The sequence below is a fragment of the Gigantopelta aegis genome, unplaced genomic scaffold (assembly GCF_016097555.1).
Source record: "Gigantopelta aegis isolate Gae_Host unplaced genomic scaffold, Gae_host_genome ctg2102_pilon_pilon, whole genome shotgun sequence".
In the NCBI taxonomy this organism is placed as follows: Eukaryota; Metazoa; Mollusca; class Gastropoda; order Neomphalida; family Peltospiridae; genus Gigantopelta; species Gigantopelta aegis.
The window spans coordinates 51,872-76,881 of record NW_024532846.1 but is presented as its reverse complement, the minus strand read 5'-3'; the positions used below and the strand labels follow the sequence as shown (position 1 = coordinate 76,881).

At 32.1% G+C, this 25,010-nt stretch overlaps 2 pseudogenes; one reads left to right on the top strand and one right to left on the bottom strand.

The window, feature by feature from the left end:
• The first annotated feature begins 6,580 nt into the window (after positions 1-6,580).
• On the top strand, positions 6,581-13,203 carry LOC121391320 (annotated as a pseudogene).
• Positions 13,204-13,226: 23 nt separating this feature from the next.
• LOC121391324 lies at positions 13,227-15,290 on the bottom strand (annotated as a pseudogene).
• Between the last annotated feature and the right edge of the window lie 9,720 nt (positions 15,291-25,010).

Below are 25,010 nucleotides of genomic sequence, written 5' to 3'. Positions count from 1 at the left end.
TATGATGTCATCCTAATTACCATCAGTGGTATATAAAATAAGCTACCTATCATTTTGAAAAAAACAACTAATTCTACTTGTGTACTCAATGTGTGTGGTCATTAATCACCACACCTATCTGACTACACCCATCCTTAAAGAAAAAATGGATCAGTTCCCTCTACCTAGCCTCCAGCTTTACACATCTGGTGTGCTACAGTAAGTCATTACAAGTCAGTAAATACTTGAACAGATGACTTCATGTACTATACTTATAAAAAAAGATGGTAATACACTTTTTACAACCGAGTTCTTCAAAGATTTACATTATTTATTAGTTTTGCATTGCATCTCATTTGCCTTATATCTAATGGCTTTGTTATGTATAGTTACTTAATATTAGATGTTATATACTTGGTTATGTTGCTAACACTAAACCATATACTGAAAAACTATATGTAAATGTACCGCAGTAATTTATTAGTTGATAACTCACTGTTAACTATTTAGCTATTGCATATGATATACATATTATGCTGAGTTTGTGCTAGAGATGACATCACTAAGTGTTGACTTCCTTCATCATCTTCGTATGCTAGTATGTATAATGTGTGTCCTATAATGATTCTCTCTCTCCCTCCTCCCTCCCTCCCTTCCTCTCTCTCTCTCTCTCTCTCTCTCTCTCACTTGCTCACTCACTCATAGCTCTGGGCTAATATGTTCCTTAGTGTAGCCAGTCCTATTCTACTAATGAAATTACATTTCCTCTATCAAGAAATACAAAGGAAAATGAAACGACATCATAATTATGTCATAGTCAAACACACCCTTGAAAAGAGGTAAAATATATGAACTGCAGGCATAAGGACTCTTAAATGCCTGCCCATGAAAATTAATTGGTTCAGTTAATTGTTAGAGTTAAACATTCTTTCTATTTTTAAAGGTTTGAGTTAATGGGGTCCAGAAACAACTCAATGGTGGAGAAGAGATCTGTGCTATATGTTGGCAGAAATGAACACAGCAAGACAACTACCATGTGGACATAATTTTCACTTGTAAGATAAAAAATGGACAAATGAATGGATGGAAGGATAGATAGACTTGATTGAATACATTGAATGGATAAATGATTAGATGTACTAATAGTCAGATACGTTTGAGGATGTGCATACCACATTCTAGTTGATGTTATGTATTTCTTGTTTTCTCTAGTGGTTGTCTACGTTCTTGGTTAGAACAAGATCCAGTCTGTCCAACATGTCGTCAGTCACTTAGTTCATCTTTAAGTAAGTGTATTTTGACACTATTAGGTGGAGTAGGTATTAATGGTGACAATTAAGTGTTTAGAGTGAGGATATATTTTTTAATTGCTGATAGTCTATGTACCAACAATATGCAGTATTTATAGTTACTGAGTAGTCAATCTATTTTTAATACTTTATTAAGACAAGAGGAAATGTTGACACTATACCAGGATTAATGATAACAAATAGGTGTTAGAGTGAAGATATATTGTGCAATATATATGATGTCATCCTAATTAACATTAGTGGTATATAAATGAGCTATCTATCAGTTTGAAAATATAAACTAATTCTACTTGTGTACTCAATTTGGAAGAAGTCTGTTACTCAAGTAAGACAATTTTAGTAGTAAAAAACAGGCACGCTTGAAGAGATGCATATAAACAATGTATTATCAGACATGTCATCAGATTTATTTTTTCATTCTAGTTCATATTAGCAGACAACTTATTGTAAAGTGACGTGCATGTGTATAGACTATGGCTAATACACAAGTCCTGTTTCATCGTTTTATGTCAGCTCGGTTCCTTAATGACAGTCGAGATATCCAATGGAATTGTGAACATGAGTACAAGATGACACTCATCTCCTTATTAAAAAGGACGGTGTTGACTACGAGCGAGTTTTTCGATTTCCACTTGTTCGGAAACTAGCAGCTCTAAAATATCCTCAATTGGAAGACCTTGAAGTATCACTTGAAGTTGGACTGGAATACACTGGAACACGTGTTAGAAGGGAGACCCACTTTCGTGGACGGTATCAGATAATGATCATGCTATAGGGATCCAGTTACGTGATTTAGCAGAATATAGAACCTCGGGACCCTATATAGGTGTTGAAGGAACACCTGGTCGTGTCTTGAATAACTATGGTTTAGTTGGATCATCAGAAGAAAAGGCAACCAATCAACATTGGCCACGATACTTCCGTATCACTATCAAACCTCTGGAGAAACTTGCAGTCTGCCGCACTCAATTGATGATGGCCATCTCTTTACTGTTGAGTATGACAGATATAATCCCATTATTGATATAACTCAAAGTGATTTGTGGTTAGATGTGTACCGCTTTGATGATGCTGAGAGCTACATTATCAACTATGTAGATGTGACTGTTACTATAATTACATCATAAACAGTGCAATAGTAATAACCAAAGACGTTTTGGTTACTAACTAAATTGGCCTGATTTATTTTTTCATTACAGTTGGTTTTTTTCTTAATTTTCAAGTATAATTAATAGGCAAATAATTAATGAACTTAGAAGATAGCAGCGTAGCAATGCTTAAGCCAAAGCAATGTACAAATGGCTATCTAAGAATATTTTTGTACAAATAAACAACAGTCACAAATAACAATGCTTTCAGTAAACTAGTTACTGCTACACTCTTACACTGTAGCAGCAACTATAACTGATCAGAACGTCTTGTATTAGATATTGATTTCTTAATATGAGAACTTAACGGTAAAGGACTATTGTGTCTTATTCCTTAATCTACCATTATGACTATGAGTTATATATCCTGTTATCACTATCAAGTTATTGGATTTAAGTTTGACACCTGACTGATATTTATACGAGCCTTGCAAAATAGCATGTTTTGAGACCACACCAACATAGATTGGTAATGATCTTCAATACTGAATTTCTACAAAACTGCTGCTAAACTCAAATGACCATAATATAGTGATAACAACATGTATACTGTGTAGTATATCAATACAGCACTGACATGTGTACTGTATAATATATCAATACTGTACTGACATCTATGCTGTATAATGTGTCAATACAGCACTGACATGTGTACTGTATAATATATCAATACTGTACTGACATCTATGCTGTATAATGTGTCAATACAGTACTGACATGTATACTGTATAATATATCAATACATTACTGACATTTACACATGTGGACATTAAACTGGTATAACTAAGTATAAAATTGTACAGTCAGTAGTCTCCTACTTGTCATACTTTGACAAATTGAAATATTAGTGACCACTGACAGTAAATCATACATTTACAAGGTTTCATTTAAATAATGTTTCAAGTAGGACAACTTCAACTATAGTTTACTGAACGGGCTTTTCGCTCGGGGGCGTGGCCGTCAGTTACGAGACTATGCGCTCGTAACTTAAAAAGGACGCAATGGTTAGGTAGGTGTGGTCACTAATCACCACACCTATCTGACTACACCCATCCTTAAAGAAAAATGGATCAGTTCCCTCTACCTAGCCTCCAGCTTTACACTGTCTTCAGTGGACTAGCTGTCTTTTATGCAGTTACATATGCTCTCACAGCCTCCACAGGTTTCTTTCATACGTTGTGGGATGACATCTGGTGTGCTACAGTAAGTCAATCACAAGTCAGTAAATACTTGAAACAGATGATTCATGTACTATACCTATAAAAGAAGATGGTAATACACTTTTTTTACAACCGAGTTCTTCAAAGATTTAAATCTATTTATTAGTTTGCATTGCATTCCATTTGCCTTATATCTAATAGCTTTGTTATGTATAGTTACTTAATATTAGATGTTATATACTTGGTCATGTTGCTAACACTAAACATATACTGAAAACTATATGTAAATGTACCTGCAGTAAATTTATTAGTTGATAACTCACTGTTAACTATTTAGCTATTGCATATGATATACATATTACCAAAAATACTTCTTAGCTCAACAGAGAATTGAAAGTCATGATGATCCTTACATATTATAACTAAAGACATTTAATCTGATTTTGTGTTTTTGACATAAAACTTAATTAACTGTCATCAAGACATAGCACTGTTGACCTTTTAATAATCTTTAATTTTTATATAATATTACATATTACTACAGTTAAATAGATTCCATACTTATGACCTCCTGTAGTAACTAATGCCTTAAGGAAAATAATGTTTGCTAGTTTTTTTTAATAATTTTATGATTTGTCTTTTTTTGTAGGCAATGGTCAATTTTGGATGTTGTTTGTACTTTCAATTGATGAGTGCTTTACATAAAATTGTATTTGGTGTTTATCACAACAATGAGAAAAGGGTAAACTCCTTTAATTATCATGTCATGGAAATAGCTGAAGATATTACCGTATAATTTCCTTTAATTTAATGTACCAACACATGTTATTAAATGTTAACATAACATGTGATAACATCAACAGATATTGTACTATATAAATTGTTGCTATATAATAAGAGAAGTGATCTGGTAAATAGGACTTCTTTACACAGACATAATAGAGCTAGAGTTTGTGAGTTTGGTAAGCTGGCTACAATAATGAGGTCATCCTTAAGTTGAAATATCACAGTAATTTAAAATTTAAACCATAAATATTTTCTCAAATGCTTTAGTGGTATTGGGTGTGATTTTTGAAGTAACTAGTTTATATGATAACAGTTATTTGTTACACTAAATAATTTTCTTTAACTTGTTTCTATTTTAGCATATGCAAGACAAATTTTGGAATTTTGTTTTTTATAAGTTTATCTTTTTATTTGGAGTAATGAATGTACAAGATATGAGAGAAATGTTAGTGTGGTGTGGATGGTTCTCTCTCATTGGGTGTCTTCTACTCACATCTCAACTCTGTAAAGACAGATTCCTCTATGTAAGTAACTGTACTTGATTATTTAGGTAGTGTTGAATTATAATACTTAGATGTGGTAAGTTCTAATTTTAGTATTTTTCTAAGCTACCTCTGATGTCATAACTATGTCAGTAACTAAAATTAGTGTCATATACTGGGAAAATTTTTTGAGGAGAAATACTTTCACCAAGTTTTGAGAACATATAAAGCCATTTGTGAAAATATAATATACCAATTCACTGTTAATACATAGAGATGGTTTGTGTCTAACAAGATTTAAAATTCACAAATGTCCAAATTTGGCATTGTACTTTAAAAAAGTTTCTATTAACTAAATGATTCATAGTTGTACAAAGACTCTCAATATTATTAAGACAACTATCACTATGGTTGAACGGATTTCTCTTTTTATAGTTGTCCTTCTCTCCCGTGACTCCACCCTCTTCTCATGCTAAGATCATTGTATTTTTATCTGGATTACTAATATGTTGTGCTGGTCTCTTTATGGTCTGTGCTATTGTTGGGATGGCAGTTTGGATTTAACCCACTTTGCTTTTCTTTTCTCTGAAGTAAATATATACAGTATATAGATGGATGGACTATAGGCTGACAAGTTGGTTAAGCTGATAGATGACCAATATATGGCATCTTTCTTTCATTTAGGTGTATCTACTGTTTACTATGAATCTACATACTCTTATCAGGTAAACTGGAGTATCTTTATTTACTATTACTCTCTACTCTCTTCTTGTTAGATATATTATACATTTATGGGATATGCATCATGAAGGTCTCTGGGAGAACAGAAATACATATACATATTATGCTGAGTTTGTGCTAGAGATGACATCACTAAGTGTTGACTTCCTTCATCATCTTCATATGCTAGTATGTATAATGTGTGTTCTCTAATGATTCTCTTCTCTCTCTCTGTGTTCTGTCTCTCTCGTCTCTCTCTTGTTTCTCTCTGTCTCTTCTTTCTGTCTGTCTCTCTCTCTTTCTCTGTCTGTCTGTGTTCTTTCTCTCTCTCTCTCTCTTTCTCTCTCTCTCTTCTCTCTCTGTCTGTCTCTCTCTCTCTCACTTGCTCACTCACTCATAGCTCTGGGCTAATATGTTCCTTAGTGTAGCCAGTCTTATTCTACTAATGAAATTACGTTTCCTCTATCAAGAAATACAAAGGAAAAATGAAACGACATCATAATTATGTCATAGTCAAACACACCCTTGAAAAGAGGTAAAAAATACAGAACTGCAGGCATAAGGACTCTTAAATGCCTGCCATGCAAATTAATTGGTTCGGTTAATTGTTAGAGTTAAACATTCCTTCTATTTTAAATAGGTTTGAGTTAATGGGTCCAGAACAACTCGATGGTGGAGAAGAGATCTGTGCTATATGTTGGGAGAAAATGAACACAGCAAGACAACTACCATGTGGACATAATTTTCACTTGTAAGATAAAATGGACAAATGAATGGATGGAAGGATAGATAGACTTGATTGAATACATTGAATGGATAAATGATTAGATGTACTAATAGTCAGATAGGTTTGAGGATGTGCCATACCACATTCTATAGATGTTATGTATTTCTTGTTTTCTCTAGTGGTTGTCTACGTTCTTGGTTAGAACAAGATCCAGTCTGTCCAACATGTCGTCAGTCACTTAGTTCATCTTTACATCAAGGTACCAATAATGGAGATAGAACTGATAGACAAGAAGCCACACCCAACAATAGAAGGTAGGTTACCATTATTTAAGTAAAAAAGTAATTGGTTATTAATTGTTATAAATAATTAAAAAGTTTTAAAAGTTATTGTTTTAGTCTGGTACATTAACAAATGTATACAAGCTACTGTAGTGTTCACAAACCATAAAAAAATTTTATTACTAATTTTTCTGTTTTATTTGTTTTTTCTTAGGAACTCCTTACTTTATTTCAATGGAGCATCTATTGCTAGTTGGATACCTACATTCTCTCTTGAGGTTCATCAACCATCATCTACTAATGCTAGCAACAGTCAAGAGTTCCACAGAGGGGTAATCAAACTTAATAAAAATTGTATTAAAGAATTGTGTAAACTATACAGTCACAGATATTTGTAATAGAATTTCTACATAACTTGTATACTAGGAGTGGATACAACTAATTTTTGCAATGATGTTAGAGTATGCTTGCTTTGAATTAGAGGGTTATATCTGCATACTACATGGAGGGGACATCTGTACTTATCCCTTAAAACTTAAACCTGTAAGCTTTGTGATACTGTGAAAAGTCCTTCATTAAACAAAGACGATACAAATGTCTTAATTTTGCAACTAAATGGTTTCTTTATATATGAGCTTTATAATAAGTTCATTACCTTTGTATATAACAAGTTGTCATTTCCTTCTTTTATCTGTATTATCTTATTGTCTAGGTCCAACAGGTCCATACATGTTTCCTCATATACCATTACATGCAATAACTTTAGACTTAACTAATACACAGTCTATACCACAAACAGTCGATAACATCTTATCTGGTACCATCTTAATCCCGCCCAACATCCACCCACACAACATGATCATGTAACTCCATCAGTAACACCCTCTCAGTACCAAAAAAATGATCCTGATAATGCATCTATAATTAATAACAATACCTTATTAACGGGACTTACCACTAATGACAATACTATATCAGAAACAATCTTGAACAGTGATAGCACTATTGTACAAAATACTGGACTACGTCATCGTGGAGACAGACAAAACATCGACAGTGAGGACAAGGACAGTCATGTAAATAATCCTCCCAATTTATCTATTAATGAGTCTCTTAATAATGAGATTGTGGCATCAAGTCCATCATTGAATGATAATTCACAAAATCATTTCTCTTCAAAGTCAAAGGCTATATCTGATTTGCCGTCATTACAACAGAGAAAAGAACAGTTAATGGAGAATGCTAGAAGTTATACTATTTAGATGTTAGTGAGAAGTATATAGCAGATGTTAGTAAAGTGTTGTGTGTGATGTTAGTTTTATATATATATGTATGTATATATATATATATATATTATACAAATCCATCTCTGGCTTTAAGGTCACTTCTGTAATCACTAAAGTCCTTCCTTAGTTATTAATTAATTTAATTTACATTTAATAATTCAGAGACTACTATTGCTCAAATATCTGTCAAAATTATAAAAAAACTAAGATTATTGATATTGTCTTTTCTACAAAATGTAGGAATTATCTTACAAAGAATCCTCATTTAAAGGCACATTGATGTACTTATAGATGTATCTCCTTGTATATAAACTCTTTCCCTTCTCATGATTTATTGAATTGCCTCATTGACTCCACAATGTAATTTTTGTTTTAAATCAAATTTTTGCTACATTTTAAATTTTGGAAATCACAAAATTGTGTTCCTCAACATAAATAAATTTTGTGTCATTTTTGAGCAGGTGCACTACCTCCACCCCCTGATGATGTATCCTCTTTTTGAATCTACTTGTTGCATCAGGTCAGAGATGTTCTTCTCTAAATCATCTACTCTTTGACCCATCTCGTCCAGTAATCACATAATCAGTTAAGGAAGTCATATGATAAAATTGATAATAGAGAACTAGTCTTGAGTGTACCATGTAATGGTAGCTATCCTGATATTAAATAGTCTAGAGCTTACTAATGGTAGCTATCTGATATCCCAGGTAGAGCACTAATGGTAGCTATCCTGATATTAAATAGTCTAGAGCTTACTAATGGTAGCTATCCTATGTCACTGTGGTAAGTACTGATGTTCACTAGTCTAGAGCTTAGTAATGGTAGCTATCCTAGGTCACTGTGGTAAGTACTGATGTTCACTAGTCTAAAGCTTACTAATGGTATCTATCCTATGAGTGGTAAAGTATTGTTCACTAGTCTAAACTTATGCAAGCTATCTGTATCTTCTAATGAAGCCCAATAGCCCTCAATGGTGGAGGTTTAGGTCATTCCACTACATGTAACTACAACATAAGTATTACAAAGGATATGTCTTCCTATAATCTGCTCACTCATTTGTTGAAATTTACTTTGCTATACAATAAATTATGTAAAAACAATATAAAATATATTATAGTACTCACCATGTCTCCAAGTAATGTTTCAACCTATAAAATATATAAGCTATAATTTAGTTTATTAGTCATAAATAACTCACAAATTTAGCTAACTCATCAGGTGTTTGCTGAGGAGCATCCTGGCTTTGTTGGGCACCTCTTGGTCAGTTTGTTCTCCAGAAGACATGGTCAATTCACTGATCACACTCCTTATTTTAAGTGGGTGTGACTCAACTAAGACCACGCCCACTTGTTGGATGGCTGAAAGTGCGGTTCCTCTTTCATTATGTAGTAGTTGGGTGGAGGGATAGCTGGAGTAATGTGCTGAACAGGTCACTAATTCATATGTAATTGAATTTAAGTCTTTTCATTTCATTAGCTTTCTGCTCTAGACCCCTCAGCAAGCATTACTGTAGTCAGTGCCTCAAAATTGATCAAAGCTGTTACAAATTTTAAAAAGGTAATTCTCTCTGTTCTTACAATATTATACTGTAAGCACTATTCTACACAATATGTCTATTAATACTGCTGCTGTGAGGTAGGTGTGGTATATATAAACTTGTACACATTAGGGATTTTGGTGTGCTAGACCAAGTTTGTCCATTATTTTAATAATTAGGCCATTTACTACATGACCAGTTCTTGAATGAAAGTCTTAAACAATAGTTGAATGTATGGAAATAGTTATGTTTACAATTAATCTCACCTACCCTATTAATTTGATGCAAAAATATACTAAATTAAATTATTAAAGTTCTTTTTTTGTACTTTATTTGTTATAATAATTATTATAACTATTAATAATCAATTAATATTGTTTTAAATTTTATTTTACTATAGGTATCTCGTACATTAGAGTCCTTTGATGTTGAGGAGACAATCATTAGTCATTTTAACACATATGGTCCTAATGTCACTGTACTTCATGCTACACTAGAAACTATTGACCCAGAACAACATGTATGTATTATATTATACAATATATGCTTATAATAAGTTATTGTAGGATAGATACTATTCTACATAAAAAACTCTATTGTTTTTCTCTCTTTTTCTTTGCCTCCATTAGTTAGTTTACTTAAATACTGGAGAGACATTATCATATCATAAGTTATGTTTGTGTATGGGAGCATCTCCTAAAGTAAGGATTTGATATGAAGGGATATTTTTATTACTCATTATCTCTTATCCTAGTTAATTACCAGGGACTGTCCCTATGTGATAGGTATACGAGACACAGAAAGTGTTAAAGTAAGGAGAGGTAACCCCTATTATTATAGTGTATAATGATACTATTTTATATAGACACTTCAATATAAAATCCAATCAGCTCGTCGTGTTATTGTAATTGGTAATGGAGGAATTGCCACTGAGCTTGTGTAAGTCTTTTAATTAAAATGTAATTAATTACTATTTTGTGGAGCTTGCCTCGTTATCAATGGCAAACTTCATTTAATGTCTTTTCTATTTCTAAAGAGTAAAAAAAATGCCCCTGCCCTTTTATTATGACAATTAATTTGATGTTAATAAGCTTCATTGCTTGCAGTACATGTAGATCATTTTAAATGTCCCTCCTTCGTTATTAAATTGTAAACATTAAGGACGCCCCTTTAATTAGAACAATAATTTGTACCCAAATGATATCAAGATAAACTCTATTAATGCAATACACATAAGCATATCTCATGAAATACAACAACAATTACTGTTATAATAATATATATGTACATGTATATCAGGTAATCTTTCTTTAAAGACTCTTTTATATATTTGGTTTACTTATACATGTAACATTAAACAATTATAACTTTTTCTATAATACTATAGTATGAGTTATGTGGATGTGAGGTAATTTGGGCTATTAAAGACTCCCAGTATTGGTAATACCTTCTTTGATGAAGGAGCTTTAAGTTTTTTCTTCCTCACCTCACCACTCCACATCACACTGGCAACCATTTTGTGAGGGAGAGGGAGAAGGTGGAGATGACGAAATGATAAAAACTAAACTATGAAGAGAATGAGATATATGTTAGACCCTAAGTATTGAGAAATTATTACTTTGATTAATTTATTGAATGGTTTATAGGGTCTGGGTCTGAAGAAGATATGGGTCTGGTTACTAGTGATATTACAGGACCCCCTTGGCAGTGCACTGGGACCTGACTGGAGTTCAGGTCTAGCTATTAGAGGGAATGATGATGATATGGTATGAAGGATAGATGGATGAATGGGAAGATAAACAGATGGATAGATAGATACATTAATAGATGAATAGATTTATGAGAGATAATATTTAATTACAATATTTCATTTCTAGTATTATAGACATGTACATGTAGAAATATAATGTGAGATTGATATATTATTAACACCTGAGGAGATGTCTTCTCAAGGATTAAACAGAAAACTGAACTAAAAACCACCAGAAAAATACCACTACCTCAATAAACTCTCCTACTGAAACAAGTACCACCTTTATCTCAAACAAACCCTCAATGGAAACAATGCACCACCTCTATGAGTACTGCCTCAGTGAACCGTTCTATTGAAAGAAGCCACCACTATGAGTACTACCTCAATAACCCTTCTATTGAAAGACAAGCACCGCCTCTGTGAGTACTACCTCAATAAACCTTTCTATTGAAACAAGCACCATTGGCTACTCCAAGTGCTGGTAGTATTACTGATATTTCAATGGAGAGACATACATGGCCTGTCTTTGTTAAACTGACTAATGGTAAAGTGTAGGATGTGATTTTTATAGTATCAGCTACTGGTGTAATACCTAATACTACACCTCTTATGGGTATTAAAGATAAAGTGAGTACATCATGTGTGTGCGTGTGACGAGTGTTCACTGTTCTCTCTCTCTCCCTCCTTCTCTCTTAGCTCTATTTCTCTGATGAAGATGGTGGTGTTATAGTAGGACACGAGATGAAAAACTAATGTTCCTGATATATATGCTGCTGGTGATATCTGTTCAGTTAAACTGGCCTGATGTTTCAAGAACATGGTTCCAAGTAATTCCATTTCTATAACATATCTTTTAATAAATCCATCTATTAAAGATGAGATTGTGGAGTCAAGAAGACAATGGGAGCATTTGCTGCTAAATGTATGACTGGACACAAGGTATGTTAGAATGAGTTTCTATCAAATGGTGTCCATGACTTGTTCCTCTCTCTCACAGCTGGAGAATCTGTGACTTTAGATTTCTGTTTTGAGTTATTGCTCATGTGACAAGTTCTTGGTTACAAAGGTATTTTTTTTTTGGTACCCCCTCACATAATTACATAATACATGTAAATGTAGGTAGTACTGTTAGGACGTTACAATGCTCAAGGACTAGGAATAAGACTATGAACACTATTATAAGAGTTTACAAAAGGTACATATCCTCACATTGTTAGTACATGGACATGCATTAAATGTTTACTCTAAATGTAATATAGCATGTTATTGTTAAGTGAGAAGAATGTTTTGTTCTAAGGTAGTCATTTGAGTAAATATTGTGATTTGTGTTAAGTCAACTACATTTACTATATGATATATGTGTTTATTTATTTGTAGACGTAATATGTATTTACTTTCTCTAAATGCTCTAGGTGTTGCAATATGTCAAGGTGATTTTACAACATGGTAGAATGATAGGAGCTATCCTTATTGGGGACACAGACCTTGAGGTAATGACCATTCTTATGTTAATTATGAAATTGTGTATGTGCATGTGTGTGCGACCACTTTGTGTACGATGTGCATTATATTTGGAAATCTAAAAATCTAATGGCTCCCACCTGTGATGTATATTTAGTAACAGATAGATCATCCATTTATATTGATCACTCCTAAAATTATTAACCTGATAAGATTACCATCATTTACTAGATGGATAGGTGTGATGCTATTAATTAGTAACATCGACTATGAGTTCTCCATTTTTTATATTGACCACCCCTATAATTTTTTAGAATTTGTAATAATCTATCGAACAATATAACTGGTCAATACTTTAATATAACTGCGGCTATAAACTCTTCACGACGGCTAACTAACTACATCTAAAGACTTAAGGACATTGTTATAACTGTATTGAGGGATTGGGGGGGGGGGGGGGGGGGGGGGGGGGGGTACTGTTATTAGAGATTGTCAAAAATGTTTTGTAGGAAACATTTGAGAAATCTTATTCTAAATCAAATGGATCTTATAGATATGGTGAGTCCTTGTTAAGATCCTGATATTGATATTGAAGATTACTTTGACTGAATACAGTCTATGAAAATCTGAAACTTCATAGAAAAAAGATTAACATTTAAAAATTTATGGAAACAGTTTTTTACCAAAGACTAAACCATTTGTACAATATAAATAATTTATTTTAGAACAAAGAAATCCAACAAAAATTGATCAGAATGTCTGAGAAAATTAAATAGATGTGAACATCTGGTAAGTACAGATGGAAAGAAGAAGAAAAAACACTTGATTGTTAATGATAATGATACATCACTGCTAAGCTACCCTATAAAATAAAACAACCAGTTATGACAATATCATAATAGCCATATTCTTTTTGCAGGACTGTGTTCCCTACAGAGGGAACAAGTGCTATTCAATATAATTACATATACTAGTTATAGTATTAAAACTACCATATACTGGTACTACTCACGTATCAACTAAAGATTCTATCATGTCGGAGACAATGGGGCTGACGGCTGTGGTCACCAAGTTTAAAGACACTTTCTATTACTGATAGTTCAGTACTTGTAGTATCTAGACCCAAAATGCACTCCAATCATTACTACCATACCATACCAGAACTATAACATCACTGCCCACGATTTATAGTACAGCCTATATAGAAAGATAGAGATAAAAGTACGTACAGTACATAGGATAGTACTATGACAACATTGATGATGCATAAACAAATGCTACTTTTTGTAAATATAAACAATTCAAATAGTATGTATTAATTAGAATAGGGGGGAGTTTGGGTGTGGTCACAGCTTTTATAATTGTACTAATACTAGAGGGATACTTACAACTAGTGGGACTTGAAGAAGTGATGATAAATCATCCTGATCTTGAATCTTGGTCTTTGGATGAACCTAATTACACAGCATAGCATGGGACCAATATAACTAGTACATGTACATATAATGGTATTGACAAGGTGTACATGTAATAATGTAGTGGTTAGTGGTATATGTACATGTATATATAATACATAGTGCTTACTGTACATATAATATATGTGGGTATATGTACATGTATATTAGTGGTTAGCGGTACATGTAATATTGGCTTTGATGCGTTAATGGTACACACCAGTCCTCCTCTATTGCTAAGCTACAGTATGTTCCTACTAACACATTGCCTGCTACAGTCTGACGGAAACACCTCCACTTTAGAGTATCTGCCATATTTCCTCTGTCTCCTATAAAAAAAAGAGGATAAGGTGATCTCGTATGATATCATATAAATAAACTAATGTCCATTTATCAGTCCATCCATCACACTATCCATTACTTACTCTATCAAGATCAGGATGTACTAAAGCCACATAATCATTACATGATATTACATTACCCAAAGCAGATAATCTTCTTCTACTCTTTGTACTTGACTTCATTAGGTAGAGCATTACGTAAATGTTGTAATTCCTAAAGACAATATAATACATCTACTATCATTACTATTAAGGGTTAATATTGGTATAGTATACCTGATCTGTTTGTTTATTAGGAACAAGTAGACCATGACGATTACCTAAATAATAAAGAGTTAAATAAATAATCTAAATTAACTTAAATTAGATTAACACAGCTGAGTATAGTGAAAGGTCTACTCTTGTTATTAAGTTCAATATGTAATTGTTATTATTGTACATCTTTTATTTGTCATTCTAGCTTCATTGATAAATTTGCTTCATTAATGAAACCAATAGTTATTACTCCCATTCTTCAGTTAAATCAGACACATCAGAGATAACTATACACGTCATATAATCATATATAAGGGTAATTAATCCATCTCTACATGTCCTATAGTAGAGATATCTAGTGATCTTACCCAACACAAAGACGTCCAACAATTCGACATCCTGCAATGGATGCATGAACAACAGTATTGCTTCTGCTAATTCTCCTTCAAAAACACTATCAATTAATACTAAATGTACGAGCATAAATATCTCTTATCTTACCTGTAAAAGTTTGAGAGCCACCAATGGCTACTAAACAATAAGTATTAGTTAACGTGGAAAATACTCCAACTTCATTGTTTCCTTCAAAAATGGGGACTCTCACAGCCATCTTGTTCTTGTTGTATCTTGATAGATCTGTCTGTTGTCTCTCTTATTGCTCTACTAATCAATCAGAATTACGCTGATATCAACTGTTTTAAAGCACTTAAGTTTAAACCATGTGTTTTACAGACCTTGATGCAATAGTATAATACGTCATCACAAAATAGTTGTATTTATAGAGTACGTAAACCTCCGTATACTAATAATATTAATAGTAACAATCCAACATTATATTTACTTTAAATGTTCATGTTTTCCTTTCTGTTTATGTATCTGGAGAATTCATTCAAGATACATACTGCCTGGGAACTCAGTAAGTTGTGGGAATACTGACATTACCTTGTTTGAACAGAATAAACTATCTGCTGAACAGTGCATTAATACTTACCAATCACTTGATATCTTGATTATTTTTAATCTTAACACTGAGACACATATTGGATTTCAACTAGGTCAACCCTTTTTTGGGAGATCCCCAAAATCCATGGTGTTAGTGTCCTACTTTTCAGCTGCATTTTTATTGAGCTGACACTGTCTAGGTAGTCTGGGTCAGCTTAGAATACCTTACTCTAATAAGTTGAATTTATACATAATCTTCCGACTCTAACCCTGAACTTCAGAACCTAACTATATTGTTTTTGCATTAATATATAGCCTTTCATTAATGGCTACCATAGACACTTTGTTTATAGAATATATAATATATAAATTTACAATCTATTTATAGTAATACTCAATCAATTGTTGTATTATAATAGAACATATACATCATCATATGAAGTAATCTATTAATAGTAGCACTCAGTCACTAAGTCATTAACAGTTCTATTTATAATACTAACTAATCTATTAATAGTAACACTCAAGTTATTGCATGGTAGTATATTCTTGTTCGTCAATAATGTCATTAAAAGCGCTCATTTTCTATTTTGGTTTTGATATCAGGAATAGACACATAATATACTTCCTGTTTATTGCTAGTATCTTCAGGTAGTTTTAAATTGAATTCTTCAGCAGGAAAACGATGTGAAATATTATTGCTACATAAATAGAATAACCAAAAAATATCATAGTAATTTTAAATTCACAAAACAAGACAAAGTAGTTTTTGATTGACATACTTTGATTTCTTCTTCTTTACCAAGACACATATGACCAGTATTAATACTGCTATAATAATAAGACTTATACCCATGTACCAGCTAGTGCAAACATTAATATATCATCAATTGACAATGCTGATGAGGTTTGGCTAATTGTTGTTTGTGGTACTTGCTCTGAAACAACAAACACTAATAATTTCTGGTTGTGGACATTTGTCCTAAACAATTTTCAGTATTAATATTGATATAAGTAAGGCATTATTGACAAATGTACCTATTAAAGTAGCATCTACTCTTTCTCCTTCATACTCCATTCCACAGAGTAATATAGTCATTGCTATTCTAAACTTATACTTTAAGAACAGAATCTAGTCCATTAATGACAATGTTGCTAGTAGATGCTGAAAAAGAAGTCCAGCATGTACCATTTTGATTTGAGTAATAGATAATGTAGGAATGATTTGTGCCTGAAATATTAATGGGTTGCCATATAACTTGTACTGCAGTGTCATTTAACTTGGCAACAAAGAAGTAAGATACAGTTGGCTATCATCAAAAGACATAATTTAAATGTGGTTATTAAAGATTGGTTCTACGTATGTTACTGGTAGTAGTAGATATATTGCTCCTTCTCCTGGGCTTGTTAAGTTATATGCTCTCACTCCAATGGTATAGTTTAGTATGAGGCAATAAGTCCTCTATGATGTACTGGGTTTTGTTGGTATTTATATATTTGGAAGGCCATTAAGATGTTTTTGTAGTATATCTCATATGTTGTAAATGATGCCATTGGTTTCTGTGGTTCTACTCCATGTATAGCAATAGTAGATACACTTGTATACATTTGGCATAAGACCAGTTACTACCCCAGGCTCTGTTTATTTTCAATAAATTAATGAGTCATTTTTAACTGAAATGTACCTGATTCAATTGTCTGCTGCATTACTTCATTACTTGCTGGTCCAGTCCCACCATCATTGTATGCTGTTATTTATTGTATAGTTAGTATAAGGTGTGAGTTGTGTAAGTATAAACTCTCTTTTTCTTCTCCCCGTGATGTTAACAGTCTCACTATATGTTGAGTTTTTGATATTGGAGCAAGTAACCAGTGATGAGCCCATTCTGTCCTGAGCAAGGGACGTCATGCCACGATACTCTCATTGATCTTGCCTCTATCGATGACAATGTAACATTACTGACAGATGAGGTAGGTGCTGCAATAAAATAATATAATTGAATATGTATAGAGTTATTATGATATAGTAATTTACCAATTGAAGGGAGTATTCATATTTTTAGAAGTAAGGTTTACACTATCATTTACCATACAGACCATATATAGTAATGTTGCAGTAACTACCAGGATTAATGTTTGTTAAGTTGTAATGTGGATTTGATGTTATGTTTGAGAGAGGAAGTGTTGTTCCTTCACACTGTGTATGACATTGATATGAAACTTCATAAATGGGTGGAGAAAAAGATGGTGGAATCCACAATAATTCTATGCCAAAATTTGTTGGAATAGCTGTGAAGTTATGACACAGAGGGATTAGCTAAAAATATAGATTTTAGAAAAATTTATATGACAATAATGGAGCACTTACTCAATGATAACATGTAGTGTTGCTTCTTTCACTAGGTAGTGTCACAAATATCACCATGCATATGCTACTATAAAGAACTTGTAGGTTTGATTAAAAAATAATCCCAGATGTTATATTAAATTGGGTCATTAGTAGTAGTTCCTGCACTCTTAATAGTTTGAGTATCATAAAGATGATAGAATATTTCAAAATCCATTGTCTTCTGATATACTTGACCAAGAAAGTTTTACATGAGTAAGACCTTGTTTATCTTGTGGCAGACAGGTTTTTAGAAGCATTTGTAAACTGGAAAAAAATTGAAAAAATTGCAACACATTCACAACTCCTAGCTAACTTGTATAAACAGTGTTGAGTGCTATTTCATAGCAGTTACACTATCCAATTGTACCAGCATCAACTCTGGCATTAGAAACAGTACACTGGTAGGTACCAGCTTGTCTCGTCTTTAATGTTACTGTCACTGTGTAACAGATCCTGATCCATTTACACTGAACGAAAGAGATCACAATTAATTGAATTGAGGTCAATCATGCAAGTGACATCAGTAGGAGGTCCATCAGTAACAATTAAAGGTAAGAGCAAATACAGGAGGATCAGAATCTCTTTGCAGAAATTAATGTGAACTTCATTGAGGAATCTGCATCAGGACCATCTACAGTGTTTAAATAATCAAAATTGTGAGATTGTTCATTTTACTAACCATTACTTCCATAGTTTGAATCAGTATATGCACCAACCACTAATGTCTGGTTTACCCCATCTCATCAGGAATAAGGCAAATATATAATCCCTCATTCTTAGATAGTCCATCTTTCTAGCTAGTGCTATCTGACCCATCTGATCTATTAGAAAACACAGGTTTTGGTGCAGAGTTATCACCAAGTTTCCTGGAAGCACTTGAGTACCATTAGGATAAAACCACCATCCAATGTCAGAGTCTTACTAGCCCTCTGGCACCACAAGGCATCATTAATGTCAATCGCCCATTTTTATCAACATCATAGAATTGACTTCCATTTATCATTGAATAGTTTGATATGATTTTTGACTCATAGGCCATATACAGTTGGACACCTGCTCCACAAATTTGTCAAAGATAATAGCAGTATGCATGCATATTGATATTAGCATACTACCTTTACTAGGTCTGCTATTTGGTATAGTTCCATGTCCTCCATGTCTTGTTGTAAACAATAGTAACAATAGCAAGCAGTACATTGCTATCGTTTGATTTTTGTCACAGCTACCTAGTGTGTGTTGGTAAAATGCAACTCAAGATATGATATATACTTTGTGAATAAAAGTAATTTTTGTTTTGATTGTGGGTATAATATATTATGTAGGCATAAAAATTACAAATTTACAAACTTTTTGGTGGGGCTTTATTCTATTAAAAGCATTTGTTTACATTATGGATGGACATATGATGATATAAATTTTGAACTGAAAGTATGATTTCCAAGATATTCAATTGCTTATGTAATTGCTGTATGTAATTAAATTAAATTTATGTTAGTAAAGATCTATAGAATTGTATATAACAATCTCACATGTATAAACTCTATGTTAATAAAGTCTATAGAAGAGTAATATAACTATATGTAATAAACTCTTATGTTAAAAGATCTATAGGAAGTGTAATACAACATATCAATGTAATCAACTCTATTTAATAAGATCTTAGAAGTGTATATAGCTATCCACATTAATACAACTCTATGTTAATAAAGATCTATAGAAGTGTATATACATATCATTATAGAAAACTCTATGTATAAAGTCTATAGACGTGTATCAGCATATCACATTTAGTTGTATTATGTATAAAAATCTATGTCTATAAGTCTATAGAACATATGTCATGTACATAAAAAACTCTATGGTTAAGAAGATCTATAGAAGTGTAATAGCTTCACCTTCAATAAAATTCTATGTAATAAAGATGTATAGCGAAGTTGTATATAGCATATCAAAGTAATAACTCCATGTTAAAATAAAGATCTATTGAATTGTCTAAGCATATCATGTAATAAACCACTGTTAATAAAGATCTATAGAAGTGTGTACAGTTTATTCTTGAAACACGTAATTATGTATTGTACACCATACCTATGAATTCCATTATAAGTTGGAATCGCTGAGATTTAGTTAAATATACAACATTGTGTGTATCGGTTTGTCTGACTGGATGTATGTGAAACTTTGCTTGCAAATTCAGTATCATATTGTAATTGACACTCATTGCTGTAATTGTCATCAATAATTGAAATTTAAACCATTTGTATGAGTAATTTGAAATTTAAGCATGATTTTGATCAAACTAAACTGTTTGTAATACCAGACTCTTTTAATTGTAGTGTTAACAACACAACGCCATCTATTTGTCATTTCTGATGGACCTCTTACTTGCGCTTTTCCAGTCTTTCATTTGTATATTGTCTGTATTTTTAGGATATTGTTGCTATGTTTTTGCTGTGATAACACCAATCTCAATGAATTTTGAGTACGTATATAGTAAAGTAAGTGTATGGAAATAGTCTATTCCTTTTGGAAGGGACCAATACTGTGGTTTAATTCTGAGACTCTGGTTATATCATTTCAAGTAATTGGTTACTTTTTGTCTTTTGTAATCTATGTTCTATAATCTAGTGTGTATAACTGAGTCCATACTCACTTCCTCAAGAATCAAGTATATAGTAATATATGCTAACTGTCAATAGTCTTATGACTCATTGTAATGTATATGGACTATTTTTTCTATAATCTAACATATATTTAGTTGTTGAATAGACGTTTTACTTATTTTATGTTCAGTTTGGGAGTAAACAGTTGTTTTATAATAAGTAATGCAATAAAACTAACTGTATTGATTGTTAAAAGAAGCTTGCAGTTTCAAAACAACACTGACTGTGTTATATTTGTCAGCTTCATAAGATAAAGTATTGAAAGATGTCAAGTTTTAAGAGAAAGATTCAATGCCTACTTCTCGTGGTGTCATGTTAGTTATTCTCTGGCAAGCATTAATATATGCTAATTTTGTAATGATTCGAAACTTTGCTGCAAGCTACTTTGATAGTCATGTTAAACATAACAGTATTTTCTTAAATATTGGGTATTGTTTAATATTTTTGTCATTCCCTCTCTTTGGTCTACTTGCTGATGTAAAGACAGTTAATATAAGACTATCATTACTGGTGTGTACCTTTATTTGCATCATGGATACTTAGTGGCTTAGCAGTCATTGTAAGGACATCTTTAAAGTTATTTCAGTTTTTATAGCACTATTGAGTGCTGGTTACATCTTCTAGTAATTGGTTTATTCTAGTGTTCGTTCGTCTAATATTGCCCAATTCAATATTGATCAATCAGTGGGATCTTCAGCAGATGAACTAAGTGCTATTATTCATTGGCACCTACTGACTGTACCTGTAGTGTATATTGCTGCACAAATTGTCTCAATGTTTATAATTGAACAGTTTTATCATTGTGTCTATGTTGTATCGGAGTAGCTGTATCTAGTGTCATAATAAGTAAATTCTCTTCAAACACTGGCTAGATACTACACCTCACAATATCAATCTTCAAACTGATTGCTAATGTACTTAACTATGCTAGGAAAGAACAAATATTCTAGAAATCGTAGTGCCTTAACCTACTGGGAGAAGGACTACCCTCAAGATTAGACTTGGGTAAGGATAAATATGATGGACCTTTCTTGGAGGAACAGGTAGAGAATGTCAAGACATTTTTTCGGTTGTCACCATTATTGATTTGTATAGTTGGCTTGTGTTGTGTGTGGGAAATAAGATGGGAGATATCTGATTCAACATAGTAACAAAATTTCAGTTGATCTCTTGGTTGTATTTACCAATTACTAAACCTTTTGTTATTTAGTTTACAATATTTACTCTATCAGTGGATCATATATCCATGTTTCTATAAGTATATTCCTAGTATGCTTAAGAGAATTGGTCTGGGAATGTTTTTTTCTTTATTCATTATGCTTTACTATTATTATGATAGCTTGTAAGAACATTTTCCTTTGGATACAAACTCATACAAAGCTATTATTGTTCCTCAAATTTTGTTTGGATTTTCATTAGCTTTGATTTTTCCAACATCTTTGGAATTTACAATAGCTCAGTCTCCACTTGAAATGAGAGGTCTTATGATTGGGTTATGGTTTGCAGCATATGCACTGGGTTATGCTATTAACATCAGTGGAAAGTATTCTTTAAATGTGAAAGTGATGTAATCTGTCAAAATCTACTATTATGTATTTAAGAGTGTTGGTTTTCTTATCATAATGATAGTGTTCCTGGTATTAGCTAACGTTACAAGTTCCGAGTGAGAGAGAATGAGTCAATATACATTTGATAGCTGAGGAACCATTATGAGAGATATATTGAACCAGAAGTTGAATACAGGAAGGAAATGGGACTATTCAATGAGTCCACAGACTGAAACTGAATATACTGTTTTTAGTCAACACTATATTGAGAACATATAAAGCTAATAATAACATTGTAACATACAAAGTTTATGTTAATACTGATGTATTGGAAACAGATATATATAATTGATTTTTTATAAGACAGTTAATTCATATTACTAATATAAGTTAATTAACTTGTTTAAATTGCAGAGTGAGTGTTTTATTAAGTGTTGTCATGTGTCTTATGAAATTTATTCTTTATTTTGTTTACTGATAATCACCATATTTGTCATTATTCAATTAATTTAATGAGACATTTATAGACAAAGTGTTAATATTTCATACATAGTATGTCCATGTACATATACATGTGTATGTGTGTTGTATATATGTGTGTGTTATGTGAGTGTGTATACATATATCACAGTTTATATAAACAGGTGTCAATGAAGACATTTGTAAAACATGGAAGGCTTGGAAGCCCAGTGGGACAAGATTAGCACTGATCCCAAACCCCTAAGCATTAAATATTAAATCATGCATGTGACCTCATGTTCAGATTTTCTCATTGGGCTCCATAGTATAATATGTCTTCTGAGCACGCTATAGGACTGATGATGATATATTTTACAAAATGTTTGAATAGGTTAGTTTACATAACTCAGCTCTCCATCAATGATCACGTTACATATGACTATATGTTTTTGAATGGACTTGATAACTTATGCTGTCTATGTTCCGTCATCTTTCTATATTATTATTTTACTGTATTGTGAGTAATCAGTGTGTTATCTCTACGATTATGTACCAAAGAATGTTAAGTAAATTTATCAGATATGATGTGTCCTGTAATTATGAGAAACTTTGTCTCTTTTTTCTAGAGATCTTGAGTCCAACACTTTGACATAAGGAACATTTTGTCAATATTGCTAAGGAATGTCAATAAGGACTTAGGACTTGTTGTCATGGATTATGCTTAATACTTGTAAGATTCGAGTATATGGTTACTATTTCAATGACCCCCCCCCCCCCTTTTATATAGTGTGTTTCATTTGAAAGTAAAATATTGTATTATGAGAAGTATTTCCATATTTTTATGAAAGACAATTGGAACTGTTATAAATATTCACACATATATAAAATGTATAGTTAATGGATGTAAGTAAGTTGTATGTATGTATTATTAATCATTGCAATAAATTATTTATAGTAGTGTTGATCAGTCAACCTATAATTGAAATTTTAAACCCCTTTTAAACCTTTAATACATACAGATCACTGTCATCCAAAGTAATAGTATAAGCTAATAAATTAAACGATTAGCAGTATGCTTAATAGTCTATAGTCCAAATTGACATGGTGAACCAAATACTATTATATGCAATAATGGAAGGAGGAGTAATCTGAATAAAAATGTAAAGTTGAAAAGAATGTATACATTGATGATAGGAAACCTGGAACTGTACTACTTTTGTTTTTGTCTAATTATTTCTATTACTATATTGCCCAACTACTTTATCTATATTAACCATATTAACTATAACTGTAATGACTAAATACTTGCTGCTATAAATAACTAATAGAACTTAATTATCAGGAGCAAAATTGACTAATACTAGTACATAAATACCAAAGAGTTCTAAGGCTCTTTGTCTGTGTTACTAAAATCTAATGTGTAAATGAGTCCACTACTTTACAAAAGAAACTAATACTAACTATAAGAAAAAATTTAAAAACTAAATTTGCAATTACCTTCTAGTATATTTAACGAAGCATTACAATTTGAAATTTAACACCTAGCTATGTTATTTTCATGGATTCTCAAGTACTATTATGATTCATATAATATATATTTTTTCAAGTATCCTATATACATATATTTACTAATTCAATAGAACAAAGGAAAGTTATATTACATTCAGTTTGAAAGACTGTTTTTAAACTAATATTGTTTAAAAGAAGTTTTGTTGCAAATTGAAAACAGCACCTGAGCTATTGTCTTTATGAAATTTATACAATCTCCTTTGAGTAGATGAAGTATATGAGATGTCAAGTTTTAAGAGAAAGATCCAACGCCATCCTTCTCGTGGTGTCATGTTACTTATATTCTGGCATGCCTTAATATATGCTAATGTTGTAATGATGACAAATTTTGCTGCAAGCTACTTTTGACAGTCATGTTAAACATAACAGTATTTTCTTAAATATTGGGTATTGTCCTAATATTTTTGTCATTCCCTCTCTTGGGTCTACTTGCTGATGTAAAGATTAGGTAGATATAAGACTATCATTACTGGTGTGTATTTTGTATTTGCATCATGGATACTTAGTGGCTTGGCTGTTATTGTAAAGACATCTTTAAACTTGTTCCAGTTTTATAACACTATTTATGCTGGTTAATCTTTCAAGTAATTGGTTATTCTAGTGTTTTGTCTAATATTGTCCAATTCAATATTGATCAATCTGTGGGATCTTCAGCAGATGAACTAAGTGCTATTATTCATTGGCACTACTGACTGTACCTGTAGTGTATATTACTGCACAAATTGTACAACAGTTTAATCCAACATTTATCATTGTGTCCT